Source organism: Myotis yumanensis, unplaced genomic scaffold, assembly GCF_028538775.1.
Source record: "Myotis yumanensis isolate MYYU_CA2020_CCGP unplaced genomic scaffold, mMyoYum1.0.hap1 SCAF_1, whole genome shotgun sequence".
Lineage (NCBI taxonomy): Eukaryota > Metazoa > Chordata > Mammalia > Chiroptera > Vespertilionidae > Myotis > Myotis yumanensis.
The window spans coordinates 113115364-113137191 of NW_027223752.1; the positions used below are offsets into that span (position 1 = coordinate 113115364).

At 49.2% G+C, this 21828-nt stretch overlaps 2 pseudogenes; one reads left to right on the top strand and one right to left on the bottom strand.

The window, feature by feature from the left end:
• Window positions 1–355: 355 nt before the first annotated feature.
• LOC139001495 (U2 spliceosomal RNA) lies at window positions 356–563 on the bottom strand (annotated as a pseudogene).
• A 2315-nt stretch (window positions 564–2878) lies between these two features.
• LOC139005016 (nucleus accumbens-associated protein 1 pseudogene) lies at window positions 2879–4400 on the top strand (annotated as a pseudogene).
• Window positions 4401–21828: the final 17428 nt, after the last annotated feature.

Here is a 21828-nt window from a genome sequence, read left to right on the forward strand (position 1 = left end):
TCTGTCTGCTTGGGTGACCCAGATGCTACCTCCCAGGCACCAGTACTCCTATTGTTATAGCACCAGCCTGTGGAGTGCACTGTACAGTCCCCAACTCTGCTATATTTGGGTCCTGTGGAGGGATCTGCTGGCTGCACCCAGAAGTGACTTTTGGTGCCCTCCTTTTCTGGAGAAGCTCTTGGTGGAGACTCAGTGACTAAGTTGTGTGGTTTTAGAAGGAGGTCTGGTCGCCCACATCTCAAGTGCACATCTGGTGCCTTTCTCCCCACCTGTTGAACCACTTGAAAGGTCCCATCCTGCTGAGTTCAGCCAGCAGAGGCACAAGAGTGTTGCACAGAGCTGGGACTTTTATTTATTCTTGTGCACCATTTCCAGAGGTACTGCAATACCGGGTCAACGCATGGAGTGGACGGAGCAAGCTCCTGTTCCATCTCCCTGCTCCAAAAATTCATTTAATATATTAATATATTTAGTATATGTCCTCATATAGAAGACGTATCAGATATTAAAATGATAAGAATAGATACTACACTTGATCTTAGCCAAAAGGGCTGAGAAGCTATGAGAGCTGGAACTTTTAGAGAATGTCCCCCAGGAAGCTTTTATTCAGGAACCAGTGGGCACTGCTGAGGTGTATGGCTACATTGTGGGAGGAGGGACTTCTATCTCCCCAGCCATCTCAGCCAGGGCTACCCTGGGAAGGAAAAGAAGTACCCATCCCCTCCTACAGATTTGCAGACACCCCTACCCCCCAAAGGATATGGGAAGTCCTGGATATCCTGCCCCACTTGGCTCAGTTCCACAGGGTGAAGGGAAAATAGCTCAGAGCTGGGACATTCAAAGTGTGAGTCCCTTGCAGGCTATTGTCTGGGACTGTGATGAAGTACTTAGCCACCTCCTATGAGCTGGGCTAGCACCACCCCCAATGGGAGATTCTTTTGATTTGTCCCCCTGGGCTTGGGGCTGCTGAGCTTATTCCTGCAGAGTGGATGGTTGGCTGCACCCAACTAAAACTGCAGCACACCCCTCCTGGGGGAACTAGAGTTGGAGAATCTGGCAGAAACTCAGGGGTTTGGCTCTAGAGTAGGGGCTACTTTCCCCTCATTGAGAAATTAATTGAGTGACCCCCCAACTAGGGAACTCACTAGACTAGTGATGGTGAACCTATGACATGTGTGTCAGAGGTGACACGCGAACTCATTTTTTTGGTTGAATTTTCTTTGTTAAATGGCATTTAAATATATAAAATAAATATCAAAAATAGAAATCTTTGTTTTACTATGGTTGCAAATATCAAAAAATTTCTATATGTGACACAGCACCAGAGTTAAGTTAGGGTTTTTCAAAATGCTGACACGCCGAGCTCAAAAGGTTCGCCATCACTGCACTAGACCTATCCTCCTGACCCCAGTTGCCCCACCCTACTGAGCTTACAACCTGTGGAATGGTCTGTGGTTCACAATCAGCCTGGGTGCACTCTATAGTCTTCCTTCAGAAGGCTCTAGAGCAGCAGCTCTCAACCTGGGGGTCGCGACCCCTTTGGGGGTCAAACGACCCTTTCACAGGGGTCGCCTAAGACCATCAGAAAACACATATATAATTACATATTATTTACAGTAGCAAAATTACAGTTATGAAGTAGCAATGAAAATAATTTTATGGTTGGGGGTCACCACAACATGAGGAACTGTATTAAAGGGTTGCGGCATTAGGAAGGTTGAGAACCACTGCTCTAGAGGAAGACCAGGCAACCTCAGGGGGAGGCAGAGCAACTGGTTCACCTGGAGGCAGACCACAGGAAGCCTTGGTTCTTTTCCAGATATGACTGCAGTTCTAAGCTAGAGGAAGCCAATCCTTATACACAGACTGGCTCCTCCAACACACACGCAGGTCCAGTAGATGCAGCCACGGTGAACAGTGTAGTAGCTACAGACAGGTAGTCCAAGGCAGATTACATACAACTTCAGACATTGCCTTGTACCTAAATCCTGCCCAAGTTGATCCAGAACCAACACAACCAGTGGTGGGCTTCAGACCACACCAGGACTTGACCCAACTAGCCACACAAGTGGCATATCCAAAGGGGGATTCTAGCAGGCACCAGACCCCACTGGGAACAACTCTGCCTCAGGGGGAAGTTCCTGCACAGTGTCTCATACACAATGCTCAAGGTTTACTCTTATAGTCAGCCAGCCTGAAGGGTTAACTCAACCCATGAAAGGGCCAGCAGCATTAAAGATTCAACTACAATAGGAGAGTGCACATAACCCACAAGAAACATTTCTGGAGCGTGGAGCTTAGGTGACCTAAAAGATTGTGCCACAAGATCTCTTCACCATAAAGCCATCATAACAACTTTGGAAGTCATAGCAGATCTACCTAATACACAAAGACAAAATGGAGAAACAAAGAAATATGTCCCAAATGAAAGAACAAGAGAAATCCCCAGAAAAGAATTCAATAAGATGGAAACAACCAAACTATCAGATGGAGAGTTTAAAACAATGGTTATAGGGCTGCTGCGGCATGGTTTTCGCTGGTTATAGGCGCTCAGCTGTGGAGGGGGGGGGGGGGGCCGGGGGGGAAGGGGGGGCGGGGGGGGGGGTCAGGCCCACAATGAATGGCCTACAGTGGTTCTCAACCTTCTGGCCCTTTAAATACAGTTCCTCATGTTGTGACCCAACCATAAAATTATTTTCGTTGCTGCTTCATAACTGTAATGTTGCTACTGTTATGAATCATAATGTAAATATCTGATATGCGGGATGGTCTTAGGCGACCCCTGTGAAAGGGTCCTTCGACTGCCAAAGGGGTCGCGACCCACAGGTTGAGAACCACTGGTGCACGGCTGCCGCTGCTGCACAGTGCAGCTGCCACCATGGCCCAGACCCCGCAGATGGAGATCCTGAACTTCGGCAACAGCATTTGGAGTGTCTGAATGAGCAGCAGCTTCAGGGCCTGTACTGTGATGTGTCAGAGGTGGTCAAAGGCCATGCCTTCAAGGCCCACTGGGCCATACTGGCTGCTAGCAGCTCCTACTTCTGGGACCTGTTCAACAGCAGCCAGAGCGCTGTGGTAGAGCTGTCAGCGGCTGTGCAACCCAAGTCCTTCCAACAAATCCTCAGCTTCTGCTACATGGGCGGCTGAGCATGAATATGGGGGACCAGTTCTTGCTCATGTACACAACTGGCTTCCTGCAGATCCAGGAGATCATGGAGAAGGGCACTGAGTTCTTCCTCAAGGTGAGCTCTCCCAGCTGCGACTCCCAGGGCCTCCATGCCAAGGAGGCTCCGTCTTCCGAGCCCCAGAGCCCTGTGGCTCAGACATCGAGCTGGATGGCCTGCAGCACCCCGTTCCCCCTAGTCCCATGTCAAGATAGAACAGCAGGAGTCGGACTTCAGTGCAGAGCACACCCTTGGCCAAGCAGCTGTGGGACAGCAGCCAGAAGGAGGCCGGGGTTGGCCGCAGCAGTGGTGGCAATGGTAGCAGAAAGATGGCCAGGTTCTCCACATTGGACCTGGTCGCCAACCGGTCACTTCAGCAGGCCTTGGCTGCTGTGGTAGCAGCGGCAACAGGGGGCGTGGTGAGAGGGCCCAGCATGTCCAAGCGGACCAGCCCTGGTACCTCGAGCGCCTATACTAGCGACAGCCCAGGCTCCTATCACAATGAGGAGAAGGAGAAGGAGGATGATGGCGAGGAGGGCACAGATAAGCAATACCGGCAGATCTGTAACATGTACACCATGTATAGCATGATGAATGTCGGCCAAAGTGCCAAGAAGGTGGAGGCCCTTCCAGAGCAGGTGACCCCTGAATCCTGGAATCGTATCCTGGTGCGGCAAGACTTGGCGTCTCTCCCCGCCGCGCTTATCAACCAGATCGGTAACCGCTGCCACCCCAAGCTCTATGATGAAGGAGACCCCTCTGAGCAGCTAGAGCTGGTGACAGGTACCAATGTGTACATCACAAGCTCATGAACTGCCATGTCAGTGCAGGCACACGGCACAAGGTCCTGCTGTGGCGCCTCCTGGCCTCCTTCTTTGACCAGAACACACTGGCTAACAGCTGTGGCACTGGCATCTGCTCTTCCACCAATGACCCCAGACGCAAACTGCTGGACAGTTGCATCCTCCATGCTGTCAAGTACTACTGCCAGAACTTTGCTCCGAACTTCAAAGACAGCGAAATGAATGCCATTGCGGGCGACATGTGCACCAATATCCACCGTGTCCTGCGGAAGAGCTGGGTTCCCAAGGGGAAGCCGCCTGAGGGTGATACCTATGGTACACCACCTTCATCAGTGACACGGGAAAGCTGGAGCCGAACATGATGAGCATGGAGCACAGCTTTGAAACAGCCAGCCATGATGGCGAGGCTGGCCTCTCAGCCAAGGCCCTCTAGTAACCCCCACCAAGCCCTCCATGAGGCCGTCACACTCCCCCTCCTGTCACCCACCCAACTACCATCTTGGTCGCGAGCTACTGTCTGTCCCTCCCCAGGACCCGCAGGGTGTGCTGCATGCTCCAGCCCCTCGGCCTCCCTTCCCACCCCTGACCCCAATCCGAGTGGGCTGAAAGAGAGTGGCAGTGGTGCAAACTCTGCATGTCTCTCTCGCTCGCTCTCTCTCTCTCTCTCTGTCACACACACACACACACACACACACACACACACACACACACACGTGCACAGTCAGGGAGTACTTGCTCCCCCTCTCCTAACCCCTAGCAATTGTTTTCCTATTCTACTCAACCAGGCTGGGCAGGGGAGGGGCAGTCGAGGGGCCGTCCTCTTCTCTACCCTTCACTGCAGCCCCATGGGACTTGCAGGGGCCCCCTCCTGCCACCACCTCCCAGTGCTTCCACTTTCCCAAAAGTGCCTTCCGATCTCCTTCGTCTGTCCCTGCACCTGGGGCTGGGGTAGGCGAGGCTGTGGGGACTGCTCTTGTGACACCTGAGGAAACCTGAGGCTCAGAGAAATTACACGACTGACCTAAACTGACCTAAGGTGGCAGGTGGTGGTGCGCCCAGCGCCCTTCTCTCTCCCCGACCCTGTACTCAGCCTCTCTTGCCCCATCAGGCCCCTCAGACCTGAGTGGGACAGGTCCTGAGTGAGGGGCACAGACCCAGAGTTTCTGAGGATAGGAGGAGAGGTTTTGGAGGCTCACAGGTGTGTGTGCGTGTGAATGTGGAGAAGTTTTGCTTTAAAACAAATGAAGATAAGAGAGGCGGTGGAACCAGAGGAGCATGCTGGCAGGCTGCTGCTGCCCTTCCCTCCCTCCCCACCCCATCCCACGGCAGGGCTCCCAGCTCCACATCCCCTGTACATACTTTTTAAAACATTTTTTTAGCTAATGAAACATTGAAGTATAAGATTCCTTTTATTTTTCAAACCAATGGGACTGTATCTGATGTCCCCTTTGGTCCCTGGGGGCCATGGGAGGTAGGATGGGGTGAGGGGTGTGGGAGTAGACTGAATGTGTGCATGCCTAAAGAGCAGTGGTTCTCAACCTTGGCTACACATTAGAATCACCTGGGAATCTTTTTAAAATCCTGATTTCTGGGCCTCATCCTCTGGAAATTCTGTTTCTTTGTTATGGGGTGGGGCCACAACATTAGCAACAACGAAACAGAATTTCCGGAGGATGAGGCCCAGAAATCAGGATTTTAAAAAGATTCCCAGGTGATTCTAATGTGCAGCCAAGGTTGAGAACCACTGCTGTAGAGTATGGGTGCAGATCCCAAGGTGGAATCCCAAGCCCCAGCCATCGCCTGGGCTACATTTGAAGGGTATCTCTGGTCTTGATCTGTTGGCAGAGCCCAGCTCCTGGGAACAGGGCAGGACTCACTGCATTAGCAGTTGTTTGCTAAATTTTCTAAGCATTTCTCTCTTTTTAGCCTCATCCAGTGTGAGTGATTTTGAGTTTTACATGTGAACCAGAGGGTTCTTTTTTTTTCTTTTTTGCTCCCCATCTCCCTGTGCTGCTGGGTGTCACTTGACTCATTTGACATTTTTGTCTAGCTTTTTCCCTCACCTCTCTTCTCACTTCTAGTCTCCTCCCTGACAGCCCCGACAGCCCGACAGCCCATAGCTTTCAGAGGCAGGAGCTTGCTAGAGGTAGGTGGGGCTATCCCAATGGACCCTTGGAATCTGACTTGGAGGCCCCACCTCCCACCCTGTAGCCCCCACCAGCCTGCACACACTGTTTGTGGAGTTGGAGTGTCCGGTCTGGCTGTGATCCTGGCACTCCTCTTTCTGGCCTGAGTGTGTGTGTTGGGGGGCCGGGGGGAGGCTGGAGGCAAGTGTATGTGGGGGGGAGTTAACACCCCCCAGCTAAAGCACAAATACCTTAGTCGTACCTCCACTGCCCCTCATCTTGGCCTTGACACTCTATCCCAGCATCATCCCAAAACACAATATCCAGGTCACTTGGTGGGCTCCAGGGGTCACAGAAGGTTGGGCTGGGGTTCCAGCTGGCCCCCAAAAGGAGGTAGAAGTCCCCAGGTACTCCCCCTTCTAGGCCTTAGCTGGGGGCCAGCTCCTGGGACTGGTGTCTTCTCCCTCCCCACTCTTTTTTCTGGGAAGATCCCTGCCTAGCCCCCTCCCTGCCTTGTCCTCAGGCAGGGTTTGCCCTGTGCCTTCCTCCATACCCCTGCAGCACTGGGTTGGGTGGCAGAACCCCTTGTTTCAGGGACCCCAGGAGGTATCCCTGGCTCCAGGGGACTGTGTGTTGGTAGTGGGGGAGGGGTTGAAGGATAGGGTGAGGAAATTCCTCACCAGGAGAGCCAAAGATAGGGTTGTGCCTTACCCTAGGAGCCACCCCTGTGCCCATCTACCCTGCCCTTTCAGGTGGCCTGCTGCTTTTCCTCCCCTCCTGCTCCTCCCCGCCCCCGCTCAGCCCTGCTCTGAACTGCATGGTTCCCACCCTGACCTGGGCAGCCAGGAAGGAGCATGAATGGAGAATCACCAACCAATGCAAAAAAGACCAGAGGCCTCTGGTCACCCCTGTTCCCGTAGGACAGGCAAGCTGCTGTGTCCATGTGGAGTGCCAACACCTGCCCTTCTCTGGGCTGAGCTCCCCACCCCACCCCAGTCTGTAAGTGAGATTGCACATTAACTACTGTAAGGAAAGGAGTGCACTGAGAAATGTGAACATGAGAACATCAGTAACACTGATGAGAATAAACTAAATGCCTTTGAAAAAACAACAAAAATGGTCATAATGATGCTCAAGAACCTTGGGGGAAGAATGAATGATATCAGTGAGAACTTAAACAAAGATATTAAGCATTGAAAAGGACATAGAAGCCATAAAAAATAACCAGTCGAAAATGAATACAAGGGGAGACAAAATGGTGGCGGTATAGATGGACGTGTTGCGAGCCTTGTCCTGGAGCAGATAGGTGAGCAGCTGAAAGGAATAACATCCAGCCCAAATTGGCAAAGGAGACTCAGCTAGGAGACAGTTTGCAGCTGGGAAGGGCAGAGGACCCCTGGAGAAAGGTAAAATCAAGCCTCTGGGAAGGAGAATCTGCCAGCTGTCTGAGCCCCGAGGGTCAGAGGGGATCTGCACAGCACCGGCTTGAGCGCCGTCCCTTGGGACAGGCACAGTGTCTGGCTGTGTAAAGAAGGTCCGCAGAACTGCTGGATAGCAGGGGATTCTAGATCTGGGTCCACAGTCAGGAAAGGCTGAAGAGGAGTGCCGGCAGGAGAGGAGCACTCAGAGGCGCAGCTTTTGCCCCCTCTGTGACCTGTGCCTTTCTTCATTGAGCCTAGTGCATAGGACCTTTCGGATACAGACACTTACCCATGGCTGGAGAGCGGGAGAAGTTTCGGACTTGTGGAATCTGGGGAGAGAGGGGGTCCAGGAGAAGTGGCAGTGAGTTTGGCGCTGAGTCATGCCTGAGCCCAGAACCTGGGCAGCCATTTTGTCCTGAAGAGACAATTTGTGGGTGTGTACCCAGATTCCACCCTGAATGGTACAAAGGATTAAAAAAAAAATCTAAATAGTCCCTGAGAATCCAAAGGGACTGGCCTAGAGACCTTCAATCCCAGCAACAGGAACCTGAGAAACAGTACAGCACAGAAGACTGGGATCTTAAGCCAGCCAAAGGAACAACACATCACTTTTTCATTTTTATTTTTTTATTATTAACTAGTAGCCCGGTGCACGAAATTCGTGCACTGGGGTAGGGGGGTAAAGGGGCCCCTCAGTCTGGCCTTCACCCTCTCCAATCTGAGACCCCTCAGGAAATGTCCAACTACCTGTTTGTGCCCACACTTTTAACAGATAACAGCTCCATTGTTGTTTCTGTCTCATGCTTAAAACCATTGGAATTAGTAGGTATTCAAAGTGTGTATACATTTTGGGGGGACACCCTGTATATCTCTAGTCAGCGGTGAAAGAAACCAACAGCAGATTTGGAACCCCCAGACAGGGAACCTCGCTCACTCCCCACATGTCTCCCCACTTCACTTTCCACCTTCGTGGGCAGCAGGAGAATCGTTTTCTCTCATTAATTCGGAAAAGCATGTCCTGTCACCCGCTGCCCGGCAGGAGTGAGCTAGGCCCCAAGCAAGCGAGGCTCAGTCAGGGCAGCCTTCACTCATGGGTGCTGGCACCCAAAGTGCACATTCCTCCTCTACAGTCGCCCCGACTATCCCATTGTTTCACTGAGAGGACGGAATTCTTCTCTGCCTCTGGGTTCTTGATCTTGAACGCTGACCGAAGGCACCTCAGCGAGGGCCGCCCATGCCCACCAGGTGTGTCTATCTGCACCTGCTCCTGCCTCAGCACCTGCATTAACTCCCCAGAGGTGATCTCGTAGCTGCACTGGCCTCCTTGGGAACAGGGCATCACCACTCCGCCCTCTCACTGTCATCTCATAGGCGCCCACTCTCAGCACCCAGAACACCCAGACACTCTCCAAAGGACATGAGCGCATCAGAGGGGATGTGTGCACATCCTGTGGGGGTGTTAGGCATGCCGGGTTGATGGAAGTGCGGTGGAGAGGTGGGGGGAACTTGTGCACGCCTTGGTTTGCAACTGTTGCAGGCATGGGAGGGTGACAGTGTGCTGGGGGATGTTCGCATGCCAGGGGGGATGTGCACACCGGAGGCCTCTGGCTTTGCAGATCCGCAAACCCCCGTGGTGCAGCCAGGAGGATGTCAGTCTGGCCACCACGGTGGCTGTCCCTGCGATCCTGCACCTTCTGGGCCAGGAGGCGGATCTTGCGCAGCCACTCCTGGGCGCTGATGGCCTGCAGGCGCTACTTCAGCTCAGCCTGCAGGCTCCACTTGGCGTGCTCACAGCTGTCACCACTGCCATGTGGGGAGTACAGGCCGCCCTCCGCCGGCCTGCCTCCCCTGTCCAGAGGCTCTCTGCGCTGCTCACCTGCCCAGAGTGACTGGGGCTGGGCTGAAGCCAGGTGTCCTGCCCTGCCCAACCCCGGCCGACCCACCCCTGTGTGAGCTGCCGCCCCACCGGGAATGGTCACAGATCCAGGTCCCAGGACTGCAGACAGCCTCAAGCGCTGCCCCCCGCCCGGCAGGGTCACAGATTCAGGTCCCGGGACCACGGAAAGCGTCAAGCGCTGCCCACTGCCCGCCAGGTCACGGATCCGGGTCCCAGGACCACGGACAGCCTCAAGCGCTGCCCCCTGCCCCCAGGACACGGATCCGGGTCCCAGACTGCGACAGCCTCAAGCACTGCCCCCCGCCCGCCAGGTCATGGATCCGGGTCCTAGATGGCCGACAGCCTCAAGCGCTGCCCCCTGCCCGGCAGAGTCACAGATCCGGGTCCTGGGACAGCGGATAGCCTTGCCCACTGCCGCCCACCATCAGTATGCAAATTAGCCGCCATCTTGTTGCTTCAGGGTGGGGGTCCCCACTGGGGTGCCTGGCCAGTCTGGGTGAGGGGCTGAGGGCCGTTTTCAGGCTGGCGGGCGACTGAAGCTCCCAACCTCTCCTTTTTTTCTTTTTTCTTTTATTCTGGGATTTATTTACCTTCTATGGCTGTCACTGGAGCTGAGAGCCAGCTTTAGCTCTGAGGCTCGGCTGCAGCTCTGAGACCTCGGCTGCTGAAAGCAGGTACTGGGTTTGTTTGGGTTCTATAATTGAAACACTGTTGCGGTCCTGCTGGCTGAAGCCCTGCTGGCTGAAAGCAGGTTTCTGGAGTTTGTTTAGCTTCTATACTTGCAACATTGTTTCTTAGAATTGCAAGCTCAGAGGCCGGCAGCGGCAGGCAGGGAACCTTGGCTTCCTCCATCACTGGAGCAAGCAAGCCTCCTGTTCGCTTCAGCTGCCTGGCTGCTGGCCACCATCTTGGTTGGCAGTTAATTTGCATAAGGATATGCTGATTAGCCAATGGGAAGGGTGTCGGGGTTATGGTCAATTTGCATGTTTCTCTTTTATTAGATAGTATTTGTTATCTCTTTTTTTCTTTTTTTCTTCATTTTTCTGTTTTTGTTTGTTGCTTTATTTTCTATTTCTTTTCACATTATTTTTCCATCACTCTATTTTATTTTATTTTTATTTGCTATTTTTATACCATTTTTGAAATCAAGTTTTTTTGTAAATGTATTATTATTATTATTATTATTTTCTTCTCATTCTCTTTCCTCTTATCCACCCATCCCCTTTCTACTTCCTCTATACTGAACTGAGATCCTCCCCATATTCATCCAATTTTAAACCTTATTTTCTGTATATAAGCTCAGCCTCTACAGATTCTGCCCCCACCCTCTTTGCTGGGGGTTTGGTGTTTGTATTTTTGTTTTGTTTTGTTTTGTTTTGTTTATCTATCTGTTCTGTGAATATATATATATATATATATATATATATATATATCCTTTTTCTTCCTTTTTTCTTTTCTCTCTTATCATTTTTTCTCTCTTGGATATAATTTATGCTCTATTTTCTCTCCCCTAATTCTCTTTTCTCAGGTGGTCACTTATAGGGTCAAACTCAGCTAAGGGCATGTTTATAGGTGAGAGAGAACCTTGGTTGGCAGACATGAGGAGAATGAAACAGATATGCAGAGGAGCAAAGATGAGAGACATTCTAGCTCCTGATAGAGACAGACATTGACAGATGGTTTTAATTTTGGGACAGGAAAGCCTGGAAGTTCATTTTGCAATTGTGTTTCTTCAAGTTTTTCTGTAACTTGACATTAAAAGGATTTTTTTAAATGGCTGATATCCACTGACACTGGCCCTAACACAGAAACTGACCCCAGGACTGAGGTGACAAGAAATCGACCTTCAGATAAAGTATGGAATTAGTGCCCCTTGGGATATGGAGGCAAAGCTGCTCACTATGTTGTGCTCATAGTTGTTGGGACCCAGACCTGGGGCTTACCAAGATCCAGGCTCAGGGACCAGGAAGAAAAGCAGAATCAGGAACATTTACCATAGCTCACCTATGTCACTCCCTGCATCCTCTGCAAACTAGAAATTTGGCTCCTGGAAACTCCCAGGCTGACTTTTCCTGGCCCCAACAGCAAAGAAAAACAGATACTGATATTTTCTGGCTTCATGTTCAAACATACTAGGGAAGCGTTCTGATTAGCTGCACTTGGGCAAGTGCCAATTTCTTGTCCACTCACAGCAGCAAGAAGATGTGGGTATGGATTGGGTCAGGTGCCCTCCCCTAGAGCAGGCTACGTCTGGGGTGGTGGGTTCCATAAGAAAACAGCATCTCTAGTCATACCACATGGTTGGGGATGGGCATCACCTCACACAAGGCAAAAAGAGCACTGATGTCTACTCTGTTCTTCAAGCACAAAGATTGGAGTGTCAGAACTGTTCCTATTACCTACTTCTCTCCAAGGGGACTACTTGGCCTTTACTAATGACAGCTGTGCAGTGCTGGGCTGAAAGCTTATTTCTACTTCACCTTTTGTTACACAGAAGTGATATCAGCACATGGGCTGATTCCCCCATGATTATATGCTAGGTGCATGGATAATGGGAAAAATTGTCAGTTAGTCCAAAGGTCCCAGCTTTCTCAGTGATAAGGATCAGCAGAGCTCTTCCCCAAACATTCAGATTCAGTAGGGCTCGACCAGGCCTAGGAGTCAAGATTCTGACCTTATCTTATCTTGGAGCTGGCTTGGGAATCACCCCTTGGAGGGTGAACCTTTCACCTGGCCTGAAATAAGACCAACCTAGAGGGATGGATGACACCTGAGCATTTTTAGAGTGGTAGTGTGTACCTTGGCTTCATATTAAAATCACTTGGGGGACTCTTGAAACTCCCATTACCCAGGCAGCACCCCAGACTGTTGAAATCAGAATATCTGGGAGTGGGAGGTGGGTAGTTTTCAAAGCTCCCTGGTGATTCCAATGTGCAGTCAGGGTTGAGAGCCACTGACTGGTCTAGAGAAAGCCACCATTTCCACTCAACACACACTCCTACTTAGAGACTCCACCCCTCCCACATCTTGGAAGAGGCGGTCAGTGTGGACCCTTGACCTAATCCTGGCCCATCACAATTTCTCTTGGGAATTCAGAATTAGATTCTGAGACAAAGTTGCAGCAGGGAGTTGAAGCTGCCCTGGTAGCTGTACCCCTGATTGGGTAGCAAAGGAAGCCACTGGCTCTGCACAAACGTACAGGTGACCTGAGCAGCTGTGCAGCCAGAAGCTGAGCTAAGAGGAGAGGAAGCTTCTTGTGATAGGCTTCCCTGAGACTAAATCCTTTCAGAAACCCCTTGTTAGAGATTATCTTTAAATGAGCTTTTGTTCAGTTGTGGCAAATGGCCCGAGAGAATGACAGCCAGCACCCAGAGGAATCAGGAAAGTTACCTTTATTACACAGGGAACTTTGGTCCAAAGCCTGAACTGCCAACGTGGGGAGGTTTTGTATATATATATATATACAAAAAGATATATATGTATATATATCTTTTTGTGGAGGGCCCCTCAGGGTGGGCTTTGCAGCTCTGCCCAAGTCAGTTAGAATGGGGAAGTAAGATTACTGTTTAACTAAATACTGAACTATACTGTAAACCCTCAAAGTTGCTCCCCTATTTTCCTTCTCATTCCCTCCTCTTGTTCCACAAGCTAGCCTTAGCCTTGGGGATTAAAGAAGACTCAAGAATTGGAGATAAGGTCGCCGACCACTCTAGCTATTTCCTGCTGAAGGCGGGGAGGGAGCGATGAAAAAAGAGAGGTGTAGCATGCCAAGTCTTTATTATCTTCCCCAACGTGGTTGTAATAGTAATTTGGAGTAGCAAGGGCAGAGTTCTCCTCCCGATATCAGTCTGGGGGTTCCCACAACACTTGTATAAAAACAGAATAAAACTGTTAGAAAAATGAAAACTATAATTATTCAGAAATACCAAAGTCAGGTCGGTCAGCCGGATCTGCCATCTTCTTGAAGATGATCCGCAGGGGGTGGTTCAGGTCAGAGGTTACCTTCCACTCTGGATGCTGATTGTTCAGCTGGTGAGTTGCTTTCACCCGGGAGTGGTGGATCCAGGTGTTCAGTCCTGCAACTTTTAGAGCTGAAAGGGTAGTTAGTACAACCGGATAAGGTCTCTTACAGGTTGGCTTAAGGCAGTGGTTCTCAACCTTTGCTACACATTAGAATCACCTGGGAATCTTTTTAAAATCCTGATTTCTGGGCCTCACCCTCCAGATATTCTGTTTCTTTGTTATGGGGTGGGGCCACAACATTAGTAACAAAGAAACAGAATTTCTGGAGGATGAGGCCCAGAAATCAGGATTTTAAAAAGATTCCCAGGTGATTCTAAAGTGCAGCCAAAGTTGAGAACCACTGGCTTAAGGGGTTCCTTTTTCCAATCTTTTACCTAAACCTGGTCCCCACGCTTGTGAGGCTACACAGCTGTTCCTAGAGAGATGGGCAATGAATCAGTAACCCATCAGTGGACTTCAAGGATAGTTTTCCCAAGTCCTTGTAGCTGTTTCTGAATTTTTAACTTCCCTACTTCCCCCAAATCTCCCTTTGGCCGAATTAAGGGAGGGGGTCTGCCATATAGAATTTCAAATGGAGAGAACCCTACCCTGGCCCTTGGGGCACAGTGTACTCTCAGGAGCACAAGTGGTAAGATATCTGTCCAGGGTAAGTTTGTCTCCTCGCATAGCTTCGCCATAGTCTGTTTGAGAGTCCGGTTCATGCATTCTACTTTCCCTGAACTCTGGGGCCTGTAGGCTGTAAGTTACACTTAATTCCTAAGGCCTTAGCTACCTGCTGTACTACTTCAGCTACAAGGCTGAGCCATTATCTGACCCTACGGTTAATGGCATTCCAAACCACTGAATTATGTTGTCTTCTCCGTATGGGTAGGAAATGCCTTAACCCAGCCTGAGAAGGTGCCCTAATTCTGTAAAGTCTACCTCTAGATCTTCAAAGGGAGCCTGTGCACAGTGCTGAATTCCTATGGGTCCTACAGGACCCTGCCTTGCATTGTTCTGTGCACAGAGGAGGCAGCGCTGAGAGGCTGAGGCGCATAAGGAGTGGAGATGGGCAATTAGATACTATGTGCTTAACAAGGCTTCTAGAGCCTTCTTCCCTAAATGGGTAAGTTCATGCTGCTGGAGAACTACTCTATGAGCTAACTGTTCTGGAACATAGACCCTATGATCTGGAAGTATCCACCAACCTTCCTTTGTCCTCTTACCTTCTTCTTACTGGGCCCATTCTTCTTTTTGAGGGGTGTATTTCAGAGGTTCAGGTAATTCAGGAGCCAGCATGATCTGCGATGGCACCGCCCACTCCTTAGCAGCTAGCCTTGTCGCTGTGTCTGCAGGACGGTTCCCTTCTGACACTGAATCTTTTTCCTGCTGATGTCCTTTACAATGGATGACTGCTACTTCCTTGGGCTCCCAGACTGCTTCTAGTAACTTCAAGATCTCATTCTGATTTTTTATTCCTTTTCCTCCGGCCATCAGGAGCCCCTTTTCCTTATATATGGCCCCACGGATATGCAAGGTAGTAAAGGCAATAGTGCGAGTCAGTGTAGTTCTAAGGCTCTGACTAAGGCCCAAAGTTCTGCCCTTTGTGCTGACCATCCTTTAGGCAGGGCCTGTGCCTCTATTATTTCAAAGTTTGATACCACTGCATACCCAGCTCTTCTTTTTCCTGCATCTAGGACTAAGTCCGAATTCTGTAGAGGCCTGTCTGTTAGACCTGGCCGGCTGGAGTAAACCTCCTCTAGGACTTCTCGGCAATCATGCTCAGGGGTTTCCTCTGGTTGAGTGATTCAGTCAGAGGAATCAGCCAATGTTGCCCCTTAGCTTCCATGATGGTGACAATAGCATGAGGCACTTTAACATATAAGTTCTGTCTTACCGTAGAGTGAGCTTATCTTCCTCTTTGACTAATAAGGCTGTGGCTGCAAGGTCCCTGAAGAAACCAGGTCAATCTGTTTGGAGAGGTAGGCTACTGGCCTCTGCCAGGGTCCCAAGTCCTAAATCAGAACTCCTAGGGCTACCCTGTTGTAAAGTCCCCGAGTCACATCTAGGAGCCCTAGGGCTGGCGCCTCAGTGAGCTTTGCCTTTATGGTTGTGAAGGCTTTTTCCTGCTCAGGACCTCAGTTAATGGGTACCATTTCCTTTCCTTTTGAGGCTTCATAGAGTGGCTTAGCTAGATCTGAAAATCCTGGGATCCAAGTTGGACAGAACCCTGCTGCCCCTAGGAATTCCCCAATCTGTCGCCCGGTTCTGGGGACTGGTATGGCACATAAAGCAGCTTCCTTTCAGTGCCCAGTCTTCATTTCCCTCGGGTGATTCAGAAACCTAAGTATTTGACTTCTTCTGACAGATTTGAACCTTCCTTTTGGACACCCGGTAACCTGTTTCAATTAAGAGTTTTAGAAGACCTCGTGTTCCTTCCCAACACTGAGTTCGTGTGGAACTAGCCAGTAGGAGATCGTCTACATATTGGAGTAGAACACAGCCCTAGTCCTTTCCTGGAAATTTGGACAAATCTGATGCTAGTGCTCCACTAAAAGAGTCAGGGGGTTCTTGAATCCTTGTAGCAGTCTGGTCCAAATGAACTGTTCCTTAGCCCTTGTGGTTGGGTTTTCCCAGAAAAAGGCTGTCTGCTCAGACAAGTGGGAATTCCTTCTCTAATTCAGGCTTTAATGGCTCTGCCCATTAGACTAGAGCAGCCATCTACGGCCCGCCGGCCGGATCCGGCCCATTTGAAATGAATAAAACTAAAAAAAAAAAAAAAGACCATACCCTTTTATGTAATGATGTTTACTTTGAATTTATATTAGTTCACACAAACACTCCATCCATGCTTTTGTTCCGGCCCTCCGGTCCAGGTTAAGAACCCATTGTGGCTCTCGAGTCAAAAAGTTTGCCCACCCCTGGACTAGAGGGACTGGGCATTCTGACAAATACAGGAATATATGAACCACCTGGTGGCCACCTAGCGCACATCGGCGGGGGCAGCAGAATGGTCTGCAGCTGTGGTTCCTGGTAGCTCTGATAATGGTGACCTCCCGTTCTGAGAGGGGAGATACTTTCTGAGTAACTACTGAGTGCTCTGCCCCTGTATCAACCATTAAGTTCACAGTCTGGCCCCCAATTTTCATTTTGACCATGGGCTCATGGGGCCCCAGTTAGAAGCAACCCGGTCTGTCCTAGTCAGAGTCAGCTGCCACTAATCTGATGAGTTCTGCCTCAGGGGCTCTGGCTGATAGTGGCTGAGTGGTTTGGATGGCCTTGCCTGCCTATTCTGGCAGCTCAGACATTCATTCTTCCAGTGTCCTAATCCTTTACAGGCACACTGGTCCTGTTTAAGATCCATCCTTCTTTTTTCTGACTTGGTTCCTTGCTGTCTCCCTTTCTTTCCTGCCTGAGGGTTCTGGGAGTTAGTTTCTATGACAGCCACAGCGATCAGGGTTGCTTGCAATCGACCCAGATGGGCTTATGGGTCTGAAAAATTGACTCCAGGAGGTCAACCATGGCCTGAGATTTTTCAGAATAAGCGGTAGTGTGATGCTTCTAATTTAAGAGATCAGTCGTAGTGAAATACTGGAAGTAAAAGACTGATCCCCCTCTTGTAGGGTCCCACCTTCTCCCAAAACTGGGGGACCCTGAGTTTCTCAGAGGCATCTGGAAAGCTGGGGGTGGCCTGGGTCCCTGATCAGCTGAGCACAAACGTCGTCCAACTGGCTCTGGAGAGTCCAGTTGGGGGGAGACAGAAGGAGGTGGTGTATCTAAGCTTCCCTGACCAGGCAAAGGAGCACTGGGTGCCACTTGAGGCCCATATGGAGGTGGTAAAACTGGTGACACTTCCTCGGGGGGAGGGAGATTCTTATAGAACAGGGGGCTGAGCTTCCTTCTGAGGGACCTGCTTCTGTTCTCCTGCCACTAAAACCTTACTCTGTCCCTTCTTACACACACAGAGTCGGATCCAAGGAGGCCTGTCCCAAGCTATTTCTAGCCATTGAGCTATGTAAGAAAACTGATCAGGATGGCCATGGTCACCCGTGATGACCTCAAAGAGGGTCCTGACAGTTGGGACATCTAGGGTTCCCTCTGAGGGCCAACCCACACCATAGGCTGGCCATTCTAATTCACAGAATTTTCTTAACTTCTAAGGAACTAGTTTCACACTATAATCCCCTGCAAATTCTTTCTGAAAAACCCAATATTCTATATATTATAACTAATAACTATTGATTATAACTGTATTTGACAAAGGCCCCTATGTACCTTCAGTATAAAATTTTCTTTCATGAAAGAGAAAATAAACATTTGAGGCATTTTAGAGCCTATTGGGATGATCTAAAGTCAATTCTAGGTCAAGAGAAAAGTTTCTTAAAATTTAAACCCTTGAAGGATTGTCAAACTTGATTTTACAAAAAGATTATATATCAAAGTGTATTAAACACATTCTTATAACTTTCAGAAATAACCAGCTTTAAAAACTACCTTATTTCTTCTTCAAAATGCACTTTTATGCCTATGCTTTCTCTATTGCACCAAAGCCACAATTTCCTTCTAGTTAGAATTAATAACCTTAATTTTTAGGTGACATGTAAGTAATTAACATTCCTCAGATTAGCAATACATTTATATTTGAGGAGAGATTTTAAATAAATACAAGACTTATTTATTAACAGGTTTAACTTCATCCTCTAGATTCTCCAGAGAAGGTACACTCAGATTAATTAATGCTTCAGTATCATTTAACCCAGCAATGCTCCAAAGCCTTTAAGTTATCAAAGACATTGGAAAATTATGTATAGGCCTATATTTATAAACCAGGGAAGAGTAAACTGAAGTCTGTAAAATACATACAGACAGAAATCTCACTAGCATAAACTAGACTTTCTCATGGCTGAAACGCTGACAGGGAGAGTCCCCAAGAACAAGCATTCTGGCAGCTGCTGGGACTTTCCTGCAGTCTCTGTCATGTGTTCAGCCTTACTACACATAACTGGGTTTCCCAAAGCTAGACTTGCCCCATCTTCAAACAAATTAAACGAACAACAAAAAGACATACAATTTCAACAGAAACACTCTGTCTGGCCACTCTCCTGGAGAAGATGAAGTTGTCTCTTAGCTTTGGAGAATCCATATAAATCCCCGACCTGGATCGTCACCGCAAGGAGGGACTGGGTTGCCTCAGTTCCCCAGGTGATAACACCACCTTTAGCCATATGAGAGTCACCATTCACACTCTCATTCATACACCAGTCAGTCCAAGTTTTTACTTCCCTGAACGGAGGCAGTAAATACTGCCTAGGAGTTGCTCCTCTTCTGCCCCTAAAGGTAGGCCTGAACTTGGACTCTTATCCCAGTCTGAGTTTTGACTTCCACCCACAGAAAGTCCCTTAGGCAAATATTTGCCTAGGTCAGTGATGGCGAACCTATGGCACGCGAACTCATTTTTTTTGGTTGATTTTTTTTTGTTAAATGGCATTTAAATATATAATATAATATCAAAAATATAAGTCTTGGTTTTACCATGGTTGCAAATATCAAAAAAATTCTATATGTGACACGGCACCAGAGTTAAGTTAGGGTTTTTCAAAATGCTGGCACACCGAGCTCAAAAAGTTCGCCATCACTGGCCTAGGTGGTAATTAGCCAGCCTCTTCTGTCCTGAAAGACAGGCCTGAAACTCAGACTGTTCCCCAGGGAACACTTACCAGTCAGATGTAACCATGGGTCCAGAAAGGTGTTTCCTGCCTCAGTGAGTCTGCGGGAATGCAGAGTCGCAGCAGTCTCTTTGGCCCCAAGGAATCCAGGAACCGGTGAATGTGCGGGTGGTGCCCTCCCAGGGTCTCAGAGCCAGGAACGGGTGCCGGGAAGTCCGCTTTCCTCATTGGTGGCCCCAAAAGCCAGTGCAGCTGACGCTTAATGGTCAGGGAACCAAACATGTTGTGGCAAACGACCCAAGAGAACGACAGCCAGCACCCAGAGAAGTCAGGAAAGTTACCTTTATTACACAGCGCTGCTAGTCCAGGGGACTCTGATCCAAAGCCTGAACTGCCAATGTGGGGAGGTTTTGATATATATATCTTCTTGTGGCAGGCCCCTTGGGTGAGCTTTGCAGCTCCGCCCAAGTCAGTTAGAATGGGGAAGTAAGATTACTGTTTAACTAAATACTGAACTATGCTGTAAGCCCCCAAAGTTGCCCCCCACCCACTATTTTGCTTCTCAGTTCCTGGCCTTCAAATCATTTTGGATACAGACAACACTAAAAGCTACACCTTATCCCAGCCTAAGAGCCCCACACTCCTGTAGCCTCCATTGATCTGCCCTGGAGGGCCCAGTGAGGAATAGCACCTGGTACTTACAGGGCACATCCCACAAGCCAGGTGCTTTCTATGGCACTGTGTCCAAGCTTCCTCATAAACCTAGAAAGTTAGACTGCATGTCAGGGTTTTACAGAGATGTGCAGCTGTGCCCTAGGGCACCTGGCCAATTAGTGTGGAGCAGAGACAAAAACCAGGGTGTGTCAAATCCCCTCAGTGGATCTCCCGGGAAGTCAATAATGAAGATCAGGGCAGCGTGGAGGTCCTACTTCGATGAAGGGGTGGGGACTGCTGCTTGCTTTGCCCCCAAAATGGGGAGAGGGCATGAGAGGAGGGCGGCTGTCCCTCTGAAGACAGCTCCACTCTGACCTTTGTGGAGAACTGTGGTTAGTCTCCTCACCATCACTGCTTTTTATAAGGTACAGAATGCTCTGTGAACCACAGAGCCCACTCTACCCATTCCTTCAAGTTCTCAAAACACCTGCTACTTACCTCTCTGATCACAATTTTAAATGTGTATTATTTGAGTGATTGGCAGCTTGGAGTCTGTCTCCCTCACCAGATTCTAAACTCTGAGAGAGTAGGTACTTTTACTAGTCTTGTTTCTTGTAATCCCTGATGCCTGGCCCAGTGCCTGCTGAAAGTAGGTGCTCAGTGAATATGTGAGCAGGAGGGAACCAGGAAGGGAGGGAGTGCTCCAGAGCAAGAACCATTACTCCATTTTGTAGATGGGGACAGTGAAACCCAAGGAGGGGAAGCTGATTGGCCAGCACCAGAGAGTAACAGCTGAACTTGGCTAGACTCTGACCCAAAAGACAAAGCAAAAGTGAGATTTCAGAATGGCTGTAGGCATAAGTGATCCTAGAGAAATGTATAACCACTATTTGAGTATGGATGAGAGTAGCAAGAAGACCCTGAGCAAAGTCCCTTCCTGTTGCTGAGATCCCTCTGTCTGGCAGGGAACAACTTCCCCTTATAGCAGAAGCAGTTGAAATGAATGATGGTGGCTGTCTCCAAGGCTAAGAATCATAGGCCCCACCCAGAGTGGGCAATAGGTGGGCCATAAGCCAGAGAATTAGAAAGGCCTACAGAGCCTCACTACATGACCTGTTAGAAATCATGCTTGCTTTTAAGTTATTAAAAAGAGAGATAGATAGCTGTCCATTCAATAGAATAAGACCATTACAATTGGTTATCACCATAGACACTTAATTTCTACACCGCTGGAACAAGTCTACCTCTTGTATAGGGTACCTGGTATTGGAATGGGGCTGGCTGTGTCTTAGGGACAAATCCTCCATTGCTCACTACCTGTGAGTTGCCTGGTCCAGGGCCCAATCATTGTTCTGAGTGAAGGTTGGGGCATTATATGAGGAAGGTGGCATTATATGCATATAATGGAGAGTCCATAAGAATAATAATAGTAGAAGCAAACATTTATTGGTTACTTGCTCCATACCAGACACTGTTCAAAGTGCTTTGCAGGCATGATCTAATTTAACCCTCACACATGACATTGGAAACTTACCCAAAGTCACACAGCAGAGTCAGAATTTAGACCCCAGACATCTGGTTCCAGAGCCCATGCTCTTAAACTTCTTCCCTTAGTCCCTTTGACCAGCCTCACCTGTTGGCGTGCTTTTTGTTTCATTGTGATTTAAACACTTAAGGTATGGTATGGTCTTTCGTAGTAGTCCCATTGTTGGCAGGCCCTAAACCAGGGGATTGATTCAGAATGGGGGTGAGGGAAGGGGCAGTGGTAATGAGGAAAGGACTATTTGGAGGAGTGACCTATACCATGAGCTGAAGGTTGCCAGAAGAAAATAATTAAGCACGTGTGTATGAGTGTGAATGGTAGGGGGCATTCACAGAAGAGGGAAGAACATGTGGAGAGGCCTCGAGGGGAAGAATCCTCCATTTGAGGAAAAGAAAGGAGACCAATGCAAGCTCTTCAGAATCCTCTGGAGAAAGGATTGAGCCAGGTTCTCTCACAGACATGTGGGGTAGGCCATACAAGGCATCTTTGGTTGGGATGCTTACCTATCACCTCTGGGGCACACTTACCACTCCTGTCCTCAGTCTAGCTCTG